Below are 12,188 nucleotides of genomic sequence, written 5' to 3'. Positions count from 1 at the left end.
AGCAGGTTTTACTTCAGTCACATTCACATGAATTTGTCAATCAATTAAAAGTAGCAACTAGCATTGCAAAAAAATGTCTACTAAATTCAGCTTCATCAACGTCTAGTCTATATACAGTAACCGATTATCATAACTTAGTAGCTATTTACTTTCACCATGAAAATAATGTAAAGTGAAGCAAATAGAAACCTGGAAAAAAGTTCCATTGCCGGGAATCGAACCCGGGTCTCCTGGGTGAAAGCCAGATATCCTAACCGCTGGACGACAATGGAAGTTGTTACTAAATTTATAAATCATTCTATGAGTTCATTTATTGGTCTATATTCATTTTATTTTATCCAGCTTAAAGCACATTATTTAAAACTTATTATTAATTCTAATTTAATCTTTAATATAATATAATAGATTAATTGTTGGTATCAATTTAAATGCTTACAACTTGGTAACTACTTTATTTTGAGGAAATTTCATAAAATATTAATCGAATTTATTTTGATATTGATGAGTAGTTTTAAAAATGGTTTACGATTAATGATATTGTTTCACTTTCATTTTTCAACCCTTGATACGGCGGGAGCGACACATCGTATTGCGATACTCGTTTTTGGTAATTTTTTATTCATATAATATTTATTGTAGAATTATTGTGATAGATATACATCAAAATCGAAGTAATTGGGTAATCCATTTCATTGTGTTGTGCATGGTTCGGTCGGTTCGGTTATTATCCTCAACCGAAGCTGAAATCAAAGTCATCGTTTATTCTATTTTATTAACCAATCGGTTTTCGGTTAACATGGACCGTATTTGAGGAATTAGATATCGTTGAAACCCTAAGAGGTGACGGACGCAAAAGAGAATAGCTAAAAGGGATTGTTGAAGAACAAGGATTCAAGATCGGATCATTCGGAAAAAGATTCAAGGAAGAATAGCGTACAGGAGGTCAAGAGATCGATCCTTATTGAGTTAGACCCTTCGTATTATCATTTTTCTTTTGATTTCAATCATGTATTCATTGAATTCAATAGCTATGTTTGTTACCATAAGTAGCTAACTGCGCCATAGACGGGTAGGTAGGATGATTCTTAATACTTTGCATTGAATTGGTTGATTTTGTTATGAAAGTGTATTTTAGTAAGGTTTGCTTATGATATTGTGATAGAGTAATTGGTAGGTTGAGTATTGATGTTCAAATGAGTTTGTATGGATGATTTAAATCTTTCTATGAGGTTAAGCATGTTTGATCTGCTTTGTTTATTGTTAGGTTACATATCGATCGTTAGTCTAGAGCTAGAAGCTTAGTAGGCGAAGGACAAACTTGTTTGGGTGTTGGTAATTCATATGGGTCATCTACGGGAAGAATCTGATTAAAAAGATTTAGAAACTAGTTAAGGGTTTGTTTTAAGTTAAGTATAATAGATAGTAATTCACTCGGTTCGCTAATCTTTGGTTGCTTGAACAATATAAGAGACTCTTGGATCACAAAGGATTAGTAAATGACTTAGTTACTTAGAACGAGATAGTTAGGCGTGTCTATAGGCTGGTTATTTGGGGACATGGGGCTAACCTGAGAGGGCTGTAGCTTTTTCACACTACACCCTCATCACTAGTGTCAACTGTGATGAGTTTTTCATAAGAACCATAATCAACTATTTTGCAAATTTATTTAGATGATTATGAACCTAACTGGTTATTTTCTCATCACTGTTTTCTAAACTTAATCAAATAGGTTGTTTAGTGTTTTCTTGATCATTAAAAGTTACATAGGTTAGATATTACGAAAGAGATAGGTTAATAGATCTAAGTGTCCACGGATTGATACTTGATACTTGGGTGCTTACCTAGGCTATACTATATACTAATAGGTACGCTTGCCTAGAACCCGTGTAGTTAGTATTAGTGTTTTTATCCTTAAAACTCGGCTGTATTATGTGTCAATTTAATTGTTACTTTCTAATCACGTCAGAATACTTGCGTAATTAAAACTCATCACAACAACAAATCATTTCTGAAGAGTTGTATTCCACTATTGCAATTGTTTGGATCCACCTTTGTAATCAATGTTACATAATAACTCATCAAACATCAAATCTGAAAATTTAGGCTCACTATTATAACGAGTTAAATTTACTATTGTTACATGGTTAAACACAAAATTGTAATGTAAAATATATAACAAATATAAGATGTTGTTTAAGCTTAAAATTGCCATAGTCTGATTAAAAGAAAAAAATATTATAAACCTCGTTATAATTATTTAAAAAATAATAAAATATATTGAAACATTAAAGAATAAAAAAAATTACTTTGAATAATCAAACTAGAAAAAGATATTATCTCTTTTATCTATCAAAGATACAAGGTTAGGATATAATAATAAGTTATGTTTTTGTAGGAACCTTAGGAAGTTATTCTAACACTAGATAATGGATAGTTATGATTAAAGGGTGGAATTCATCAAATGCAAAGAGGCGTGTGATTTTTAAGAGGTATTTTGGTCCATTCAAAATAATTATTTGCTCTTTCTTCCCTTTTCTCTATTTTTTTAAACGTTAATAACTCTTTTATACTACGTTATTTTTTTTTCTTTAAAACAAGTATACTATTGCTATACTTTTGTTTTTTTTTTGTTTTTTTTTTTTGAAAACTCAAATGCAAAAACACATTGAAAACCACAGAACACAATACAATGAACATCAAATTAAAAGCATGGTGTTTTAAATGAACTGGTGTGTGTAAACATAATTAAAAAACGTAACGACCTAAACACAATGAACTGGTGTGTATTATAAAACACAATTCAAAAACGCAATGAACTAAAACACAATGAACTTGTTGTTGGAAATTTAGATATTATGAATGGATATTAATTTAGTGAGATTATAATTTATTGAAATTATAATTATTTACTAGACTATTCATATGAAACATAAACTCTAAAGTAGAGTTTTTATGTCAATTATTAGTTTTTATTAGAGTTTATGTCTCTAATAAATCTCTAATTAAGGACTATCATATGTTACATAAACTCTTAAGTAGAGTTTTTATGTCAATTTATTAGTTTTTTTATTAGAGTTTATGTCTCTAATAAATCTCTAATTATGTGAGACTTTTTCTCTACCCCATGTCTTTTGTATTAAAAGTAGGCTATGTGCCTAACTTGATGTTTTTTTATAGATACATAAAACTACAAGAGTAAGAATACAAGAAGTAGACATAAAGTTATGCATGAAGAGTTCTTGAAGAAGAAATACTTGATGACCCATATATTGGGAATATATAGAGATAAGTTTCTCTACATGATTCAACTACAATTCTATTCTTAATTTCCAAAAGGTCTAACACTATGTTTTTATCCGGTGTAACCTCGGGCTCGTGACCTTCCCCGGCAGTACAAACTGCTTCGGCTGTTGTACCCTGGGAGACAGACGCATCGTCTTTAGTAGAGGCGTGAAATCTGTTTTAAGGGAAGCGTGTTGAACACATGCCTCAGCCACAACCATCAACATTTGTTTGTTCTTTTTGTAAGAAATTATTGTACAAGAAGACGTGGTTCAAGACCTCGTTGAAGCCTACACAACGGACTGAAAAGACAACGAACCATACAAGTAGACACCGTTAAAGATCAAGTTGAAGACTTTATCTTTTGAAGATATTGGTTTGAATCGATTGTTTTATTAAATATGTTGTAGTTCATATTTATTTTCGTTTGAATTTGTACACGGTTCATGTACTACAATTTCCTAAAATTATGTAAAGAGAGTATCTTTACAATTTTTTATATTTATTTATATAATTTTTATTATAAAATTGTGACCCATGTTCTACAAGCTTAAAACAGATTTCGTGAAATTGTTGCCACAATCTTAAAATCTTATTTATAAGGATTTTGGGTTCACGAAAAGATTTATAATAAAAAAAATATTTTTAGAGATTATGATCTTATAAATATTTTTTTTGGGAAATATGTATGTAGTACAACTTGTTGTGTTTGAATTTCTTGAGATTGAGATACAATCTTAAATTCTATACCGTGGTACAAAACGAATAGTTTTGGTTCAAACGTTTGGTTTTGAAACGATTTTGGGAATCGTTAAGTTTTCTAACTTTTATGTTACGTCAATAACACATGCTTTAGCAAGCTAAAGAGAGAACCAAAAAATAAACGATGTCGTTTCAGTTCGTTAAAAAGGCCCTAAAGGCCGCCACTGAAATAAATTAATTTAAATAATAATTAATATTTTTATAATATTTACCGAAGCTAATTACCAAATTTAATTTAATGAACATTAATGATTATCATTTGTTTTGACGAAAGCCCGATAGAACACCCCCCAACCCTAAAAAAGTTAATTAAAAAACAATAATAACAAAACATTATGCTAAACTCAGTGTTGTAAAAATTGCTAGTCGCTAGTCGGTCGGTGAGGAACCTATTTGCGATTAATCAGGCTTAAAAGATATTATTTGGGATTAATTGGATTGGCATTTTTATATGTAATTTTTAGTTTTATATATACACACATGTTTATAGTGGAGAGTTCAAATGAGAAGAAATTTTTTAAAAGAATAAAAAAGAAGAAATTTCAACAAATAAGAATGCTTCATTTTACTTCATTTAATTTTTATTTTTAATATTAGTGTAAGGGTATATAAGTAAACTTAGATGGATCATCAATTGGTAGTCTTCCTTCTTAATAGTTAACTACATTAAATTTGTAACTTATTTAAAAAAAACATATTTTTCAAAAAAAAAGAAAAAATATATAATTTAAAGTGCAGCATAAATTACGAGGTGTGTAGGATGAATGACGAGTTGTGTATGATAAATATCAATACGTGTAGCATAAATGTTAAAACGTGTGAGGTAAATTTTGATGTGTGTAAGCAAAAATTTAAGTGTGGGGATGATAGTGTTTATGACTAATTAATTAGTCAAAAGTAATAATAAATGAGTTGAGAGAAAAACTATTTAATGTTTTACATTTGTACCCTTTGTTCTTTTTCTTCTTAAATGAACCTTCCTTCCCCCATGTTTATATATGTAATTTCTTCAAGTGGACATGTTTTAACCCCTCGTCGACCCATTTTTAAGTAATTGGAGTGAACGGTTAAGGTTTAGCCGAAATGTGGCCGCAATCTAGCCAGTATTTGGCCGGAATAGGACCATTGTTGACTACCTAGCAATTAATCAGAAATTATGTTGAGCCCTTAAAGGTTTTAAGCAATTATATGCTTTAGTGGGTCAAGTTGTGTAACATCTCAAAACCATGTCTATGAGATTTTGAGATGGGCTCTAAGGGTTTTGGGTTTCCAATAAGCAAGTGGGATTAGGTTTCGGTTATGTTTTAGCCTATATAAGGATGTTTTGATCATCATAAAATGGTTGAACATCTGGAAAAATAGAACTTGTATCAGACGAATCAAGCAATCATATGCAAGTTATTTTGTTCTTATCATTCGGTGTTCATCTCAATATTCATCTTGTTGAATCAGGTCTTATTCTTATTGTGTGATTCCGCCACACAATCAAATCCCGTTAATATCATATTGTAGTGATCCGGATCTGGGACTTAAAAGTGGCATCAGAGCCTATTGAACCTTTTTACTAGGCTCGGTTTATGATATCAACTAATTCATCGTGAATTTTAAGTGTTGCTTTGAAGTCTATTGCTGCCCGTTTTGGTTTCTTGCTGATTTTTGAAAAACTGTTATTGGTGTTCTTGTTAAACTTGCAAAACACTGATATTCTGCTTTGGAAGATGATAGTGTTTATGACTAATTAATTAGTCAAAAGTAATAATAAATGAGTTGAGAGAAAAACTATTTAATGTTTTACATTTGTACCCTTTGTTCTTTTTCTTCTTAAATGAACCTTCCTTCCCCCATGTTTATATATGTAATTTCTTCAAGTGGACATGTTTTAACCCCTCGTCGACCCATTTTTAAGTAATTGGAGTGAACGGTTAAGGTTTAGCCGAAATGTGGCCGCAATCTAGCCAGTATTTGGCCGGAATAGGACCATTGTTGACTACCTAGCAATTAATCAGAAATTATGTTGAGCCCTTAAAGGTTTTAAGCAATTATATGCTTTAGTGGGTCAAGTTGTGTAACATCTCAAAACCATGTCTATGAGATTTTGAGATGGGCTCTAAGGGTTTTGGGTTTCCAATAAGCAAGTGGGATTAGGTTTCGGTTATGTTTTAGCCTATATAAGGATGTTTTGATCATCATAAAATGGTTGAACATCTGGAAAAATAGAACTTGTATCAGACGAATCAAGCAATCATATGCAAGTTATTTTGTTCTTATCATTCGGTGTTCATCTCAATATTCATCTTGTTGAATCAGGTCTTATTCTTATTGTGTGATTCCGCCACACAATCAAATCCCGTTAATATCATATTGTAGTGATCCGGATCTGGGACTTAAAAGTGGCATCAGAGCCTATTGAACCTTTTTACTAGGCTCGGTTTATGATATCAACTAATTCATCGTGATTTTAAGTGTTGCTTTGAAGTCTATTGCTGCCCGTTTTGGTTTCTTGCTGATTTTTGAAAAACTGTTATTGGTGTTCTTGTTAAACTTGCAAAACACTGATATTCTGCTTTGGAAATCGATCGGTGGGTGTTTTTGAAATGTCAAGGCCGTTGGAGAAGTTTTCAGATCAGATTTGATAAATCAAATTCTGATCTTTCGAGATCACAGAATCCCAAAAAAAGTTCTCGGGATTTTTGTTTAGTTTAATAAGTTTTTGCTTTGAAAGTTTTTCGAGTTCATGATTTCGAGTTACATATTTTTCTTCAAGGTTTTCGACATAATTTGAGTTTTCGACAAGACCATAGATAGATTTCTACATATGTTGAGTTTTTGACAAGAAACTCAGTTTCGACATGATCAAAGTTTTCGACTAATAGTAGTGTTTTCGAGAAAACCACCTGTTTTCGAGAAAACCCACCTGTTTTCGAGTACCACTTGTTTTCGAGAAAACCACATGTCTTCCAATAACATCACTCCAAGTAAACCCCATTGCCTCTAAATTCAGAAGTGGTCCTCAGACAGAGCCAACCACTAATTGGCTTTGGTCAGGTCAAATAGGGAAGTGCAAAAGACTTCAATAAACAACATTATGAGCTAAAAAATTGAAGATATGCAAGATTTACTAAATATTCCACACGAAAGGGATGCAGATGACTCATTATCTGAAAGATAATGTTGAAGAAGAGGAATAAAAGTTGATCCAATAAACATATGTTTTGGCATCATCTGTTATAGGGGGAGATTATTGGACCTACAAAAGAACAGATGATATCCAAAAGCCAAAGCATGATCCACTGATCAAGAAATAAGCAAAAGATTGAACCAGTCTCTCCCCAAAGATAGTGAATCTTGAACATCTGTTCAAGAGCATGGCTAACATCTTATGAAGACTTGGAACTGCTGTTCAAGAGTACCAACATCTGTTGAAGGCTAGCATCTGTTGAAGACCAAAGCCCTGATCAAGCCAAAAGTCTGATGAAAAAGAACAAACATCTGTTAGGCCAAACAAATGTTTAGACAACTGCAACAAAGGATAGCTTAGATAGTGGTTTCTCAATGTAACAATATTTATTTCATCAGTATAGCCTAGATCAGATGATAAGATTTGCTTGGATGTTTGTAAACATCTGAGAATCTTTTTTGTTAGGAATGTTAGATATCACTATTAGGGTGACGTTAGTGATTAGCCAATCACTGAACATAACTTTCGCGTACTTGTATAAATAGATCACACCTGTTTGTGATCTATTTATCACACACATCACATTTTCTCTTGCATGAACTCATTTGTTTGTGTGATTAGATGTGATGGAGTTTGTCGAGTCAATCGAGTTGTAAAACATTTGAATCTTTGATGATTAATGAAAAACATTCATTGATGATGACTTCCAGTTTGTGAATATTGTGATAATCAATACTTGTTTGCAAACAAAGAAACTTGGTTTCTAACAACATCACCTAAGTCTGCTGAACCCACACCCATCAAAGCAGTTTTTGTTAAATCTGCTGAGTCAAAGAAGTGTTTGTTGGATCTGTAAATCTTAAACCAAATTGTGTAAACGATACTAACTCTTCTAGTTCATTTGCAGATACTATGATCATTGAGGATTGGAGTGATGAGGATGATGAACAATTGTTTGATGCTTCTTTAATTTTAATGCTTCTTTAAATTTTTCTCAAAACAATTTATCTTTGTTAAGAACCATGAAACATGCACTTGATTCTCCAAGTAAAAACTCTTATGTGTTTAGCGATTTTAAATCTTTGAATTCGGATTTTGCTTCTGTCATGAAATGTTATTTGCATTAGGCCTCTGGTTCATCTGATGAACCAAAAACCTCTATCTTTGTTGAAATTGACTCTATGAATAATGATTTAACTAATATGTCAATTAAATCTGAATCTTCTATATGTAATGATACAAATTGTGACAACAAGATCTTTCACGACAATACTCAGAAATTAGATAGAAATGTAGAAGTGAAACCGGAAGTTAAAAAAGTGAATACTCAGTCTTGTGCTGACGTTGGTGAGCAAGGAAAATCCAAGCAAAAACATAAACATCAAGCACAGAGAAGAAAATCACGACCTTCATGGCATCCAAAAATCTCACAGGCTGCGCTAAATAATTTTTTTCAAGAAACGACAAACATGTTTTAATTGTGTCATTCAGGTCACATAGCTTGAAATTGTGTTCATCGTCCATACATACTAGATTATACGAGATTTGCATCATATCAAAAGGCGATGTCCAATCGAAAATTTCTAGCAAGAAAGTCAGGGGCTACACAATTTGATAAGGATTGGAACCAAGCGAAGATTCAAAGACAGAAAAGTTTTAATAATCAAAATCTGTTTTTAAAAGAAGAAAATAAAATTTTCACTTCAAGGGTGTTTAAAAGGGTTTCTAACAGAATTTAAAATAAATTTTGGATACCAAGAATCTTTGTTAATCGATCATGCAAATCCTCACAATCTTCATCAAGTTCTCGATCTTCACACTCTGTTGATGAACATAAGAATTCAAAATTACAAGAAATGAATCATTCTGTTAATCAGAGATTACCCAAATCAACAATGACCTAGGTCCCAATATCTTACTAATCCCGCTGTTTTTGCAGGAACGACTATGGAGGACTATCCTTAGACTTTGCTATGTTGATGGTGGTTGTTCTAGACACATGACAAGAGAGATTTCTCAGCTTTATGATGTAAAATTCTTTGATGGAGGATATGTCTCATTTGCGGGAGGTGAATCAAGAAAGATAACAATGAAGGATACTGTAAGAAATGAGGTTCTACGCTTTGAAGACGTTAACTATGTTCTAGAATAGAAACACAATGTGTTGAGTGTTTCTCAAATATGTGATAAAGGCATGACGGTCCACTTTGTAAAGAATGGTTGTTTTGTGTTGAAGCCTAGAATTGTGATTCCTGAAGAGTGGTTCTTATTAATAGCTGAGAGAAAGGGTAATGCATACGTGATCGATAGAATAAAACACCGACCGATGAGATTACTTGTCTATTTTCAAAAATTTTAAAACACGATGCAATGTTGTGATATCGCCGTCTTGGTCACGTCAATATGAAGAACTTAAATAGACTTGCTAAGAGGTTTAGTCAGAGATTTACCAATCAAATATTTCATGATGGTAGAAAAGTGTGTCTCATGTGCATTGGGTAAACAGCATCGAAAGTCTCACAAACCAAAAGTTGTGTACTCAACAAGCTCAGTACTAGATATACTTCACATGGATCTTTTCCATCCGGTAAATGTGTTGAGCATTTCCAGGAAATCTTTGGTTGTTACAGATGATGATTACTGACGTTTCACTTGGGTGTTCTTCTTAGCTCACAAAGATGAAACTGTCGAATTGGTCAAAAAGCTCAAGATCTTAATGGAGAACCAAGATGAGAAGAAGGTAAAGGAGATTTCATGCGATAATGGAACTAAGTTCAAAACACAAATCTTAACACATTCTGTTCTGAGAAAGGAATCGACAGACAGTTTAGTGCTGCTCGGACTCCTCAACATAACGGAGCCAATGAAAGAAGAAATAGAACTTTTATTGAAGTTGCACACACCATGCTTGTTGGCTCCAAATGGCCTTTGTTTTTCTGTGTTGAAGCGGTAAATACAACTTGTTGTGTTCAAAATCATGCACTGATCGACAACGACACATGAAGACTCCATATGAAATTTTGGAAGGTCGTAAGCCGTCAGTTAAACATTTTCGAACATTCGGTTGTCTTTGTGTTCTTTTACATATGAATGCTCAGGGAAAGTTTGAGGCCAGAGGTGATCTATGCTATTTCATTGGTTATGCAAAAAATTCCTCATACAGAGTCTACAATAAAGTCATAGAGCAAGCCATCGAATCAAAATGTGAATCCTTTAGATGCCAACTTAAATCCTGTTGATCCAAGCGAAGTTCCAGAAAGGTTTGTGATGGATATTGGATAGAGTTTGTATGATAAAGTTGGTAATAAGTCTGGTATCATCAGCTAGAGGTATGATCATGATAAGAATTTGTGGATGATAACCATAGCTAATCAAGAGGTTGAAAACTACAAGACACAAGCTGCTTTTGAGTATCTAACGAAGCCAGATTTGCAGACATTGATAAGAGCTCCATATGCTGATGCTAGAGCTGATGGGCCAGGGTGGGAGTTTTTCAGGTTGTTGGAACGAGAAGTTAAAAATATTTTTTCAACTATGAAGATACGAAGACATATTTGAAGAGAAACCCTGGGGTTCTTAATTCTGATACTGTGAAGCGTTTGAAGACTGTGATGTGGCCTCCAACACGGAAAGAGAAAACTGTTATTTTTTCAAAGAAGTTTCCCAAGGGTTGCATAAAGGATTTCAAGTTCTGGCTATACGATGAGAAGATGGGAGAGGCGGTTGTGGTGTGTGAAGATCAATCTTATAGGCTTGTAGATCAAATGATCTGATAAGCTTCCATCAAGAAGATTTAGAAGTTTTGTACCGTAATCAAATCAGATCTTCAGAGCAGTATAAAGTTTGTGCAAAGATGTGGACAAATGCGGTGATCAATGTCAGAGATTCAAGACTTAGTGTGGATGCAGCTGCTTCTATTGGTGCAAGAGGAACTGGTGGTGGTGATCAAGGACCTTTGAATCCGAGTCAGTAATTGCATAAACCTGGGGGAGATTGTTGGGCCCTTAAATGTCTAAGCAATTATATGCATTAGTGGGTCAAGTTATGTAACATCTCGAAATCATGTCTATGAGATTTCGAGATGGGCTCTAAGGGTTTTGGGTTTCCAATAAGCTAGTGCACTTAGGTTTCGGTTATGTTTTAACCTATATAAGGATGTTTTGATCATCATTCTATGGTTGAACATCTGGAAAGATAAAACTTGTATCAGACAAATCAATCAATCGTATGCAAGTTATTTTGTTCTTATCGTTCGGTGTTCATCTCAATATTCATCTTGTTGAATCAGGTTTTATTGTATCATTCCGCCACACAATCAAATCCCGTTGATATCATATTGTAGTGATCCAGATCAGGGATTTACACATTAATCGGTGAACCTTCGATTAGTGATTAATCGGCACGACTAATCGGAGCCTAGGCGGGATTTTTACAACAATGGCTAAACTAGATATATAACATATTCAGCGCAGTGGCAAGGCAAAACCTTTTAAAACACTAAGTGTGAGGTTTTGAGTTCAAGTCTCACAAGTAGCAAGAAATTCGTCATTAGAAAAAATAGATGTATTTAGCTTGCGCGCTGCCATGGGGATTGCTATGGGAATTCCATTAGTGATGATTTGGTTCGTTATGTTAGCAACACATACTATAGTAAGCGATATATAGAACCCAAAAAGAAACGAAGTTGTTTTAGTTCGTTAAAAAAATAAAAAGACGCCAACTTAAATAAATTAACTTAAATAATAATTAATACTGTTTTAATAATATTTACTGAATATAATTACCAAATTTAATTTAATGAATAACAATGATTCTCATTTTGTTTTGTTTTGTTTTGACGAAAGCACAAGCATACAATAGGTAACAAACACATTAAAATTCCTTAAAGTCAGATAAGTGAATCCTTTTTATACCATATAACAACAATAAAATCAAAAGAAACTCTTAATGGAAGATTAAAATTTCT

The 12,188-nt window shown here is 32.9% G+C and overlaps 1 non-coding gene across 1 annotated transcript; it reads right to left on the bottom strand.

The window, feature by feature from the left end:
• Positions 1-200: 200 nt before the first annotated feature.
• On the bottom strand, positions 201-272 carry TRNAE-UUC. The gene has a single exon. It is a non-coding gene; the product is annotated as a tRNA-Glu (tRNA).
• Positions 273-12,188: the final 11,916 nt, after the last annotated feature.

Source organism: Helianthus annuus, unplaced genomic scaffold (assembly GCF_002127325.2).
Source record: "Helianthus annuus cultivar XRQ/B unplaced genomic scaffold, HanXRQr2.0-SUNRISE HanXRQChr00c009, whole genome shotgun sequence".
NCBI classification, from domain to species: Eukaryota; Viridiplantae; Streptophyta; class Magnoliopsida; order Asterales; family Asteraceae; genus Helianthus; species Helianthus annuus.
The sequence above is the reverse complement of the archived record's forward strand: the minus strand, read 5'-3'. Positions and strand labels throughout refer to the sequence as shown.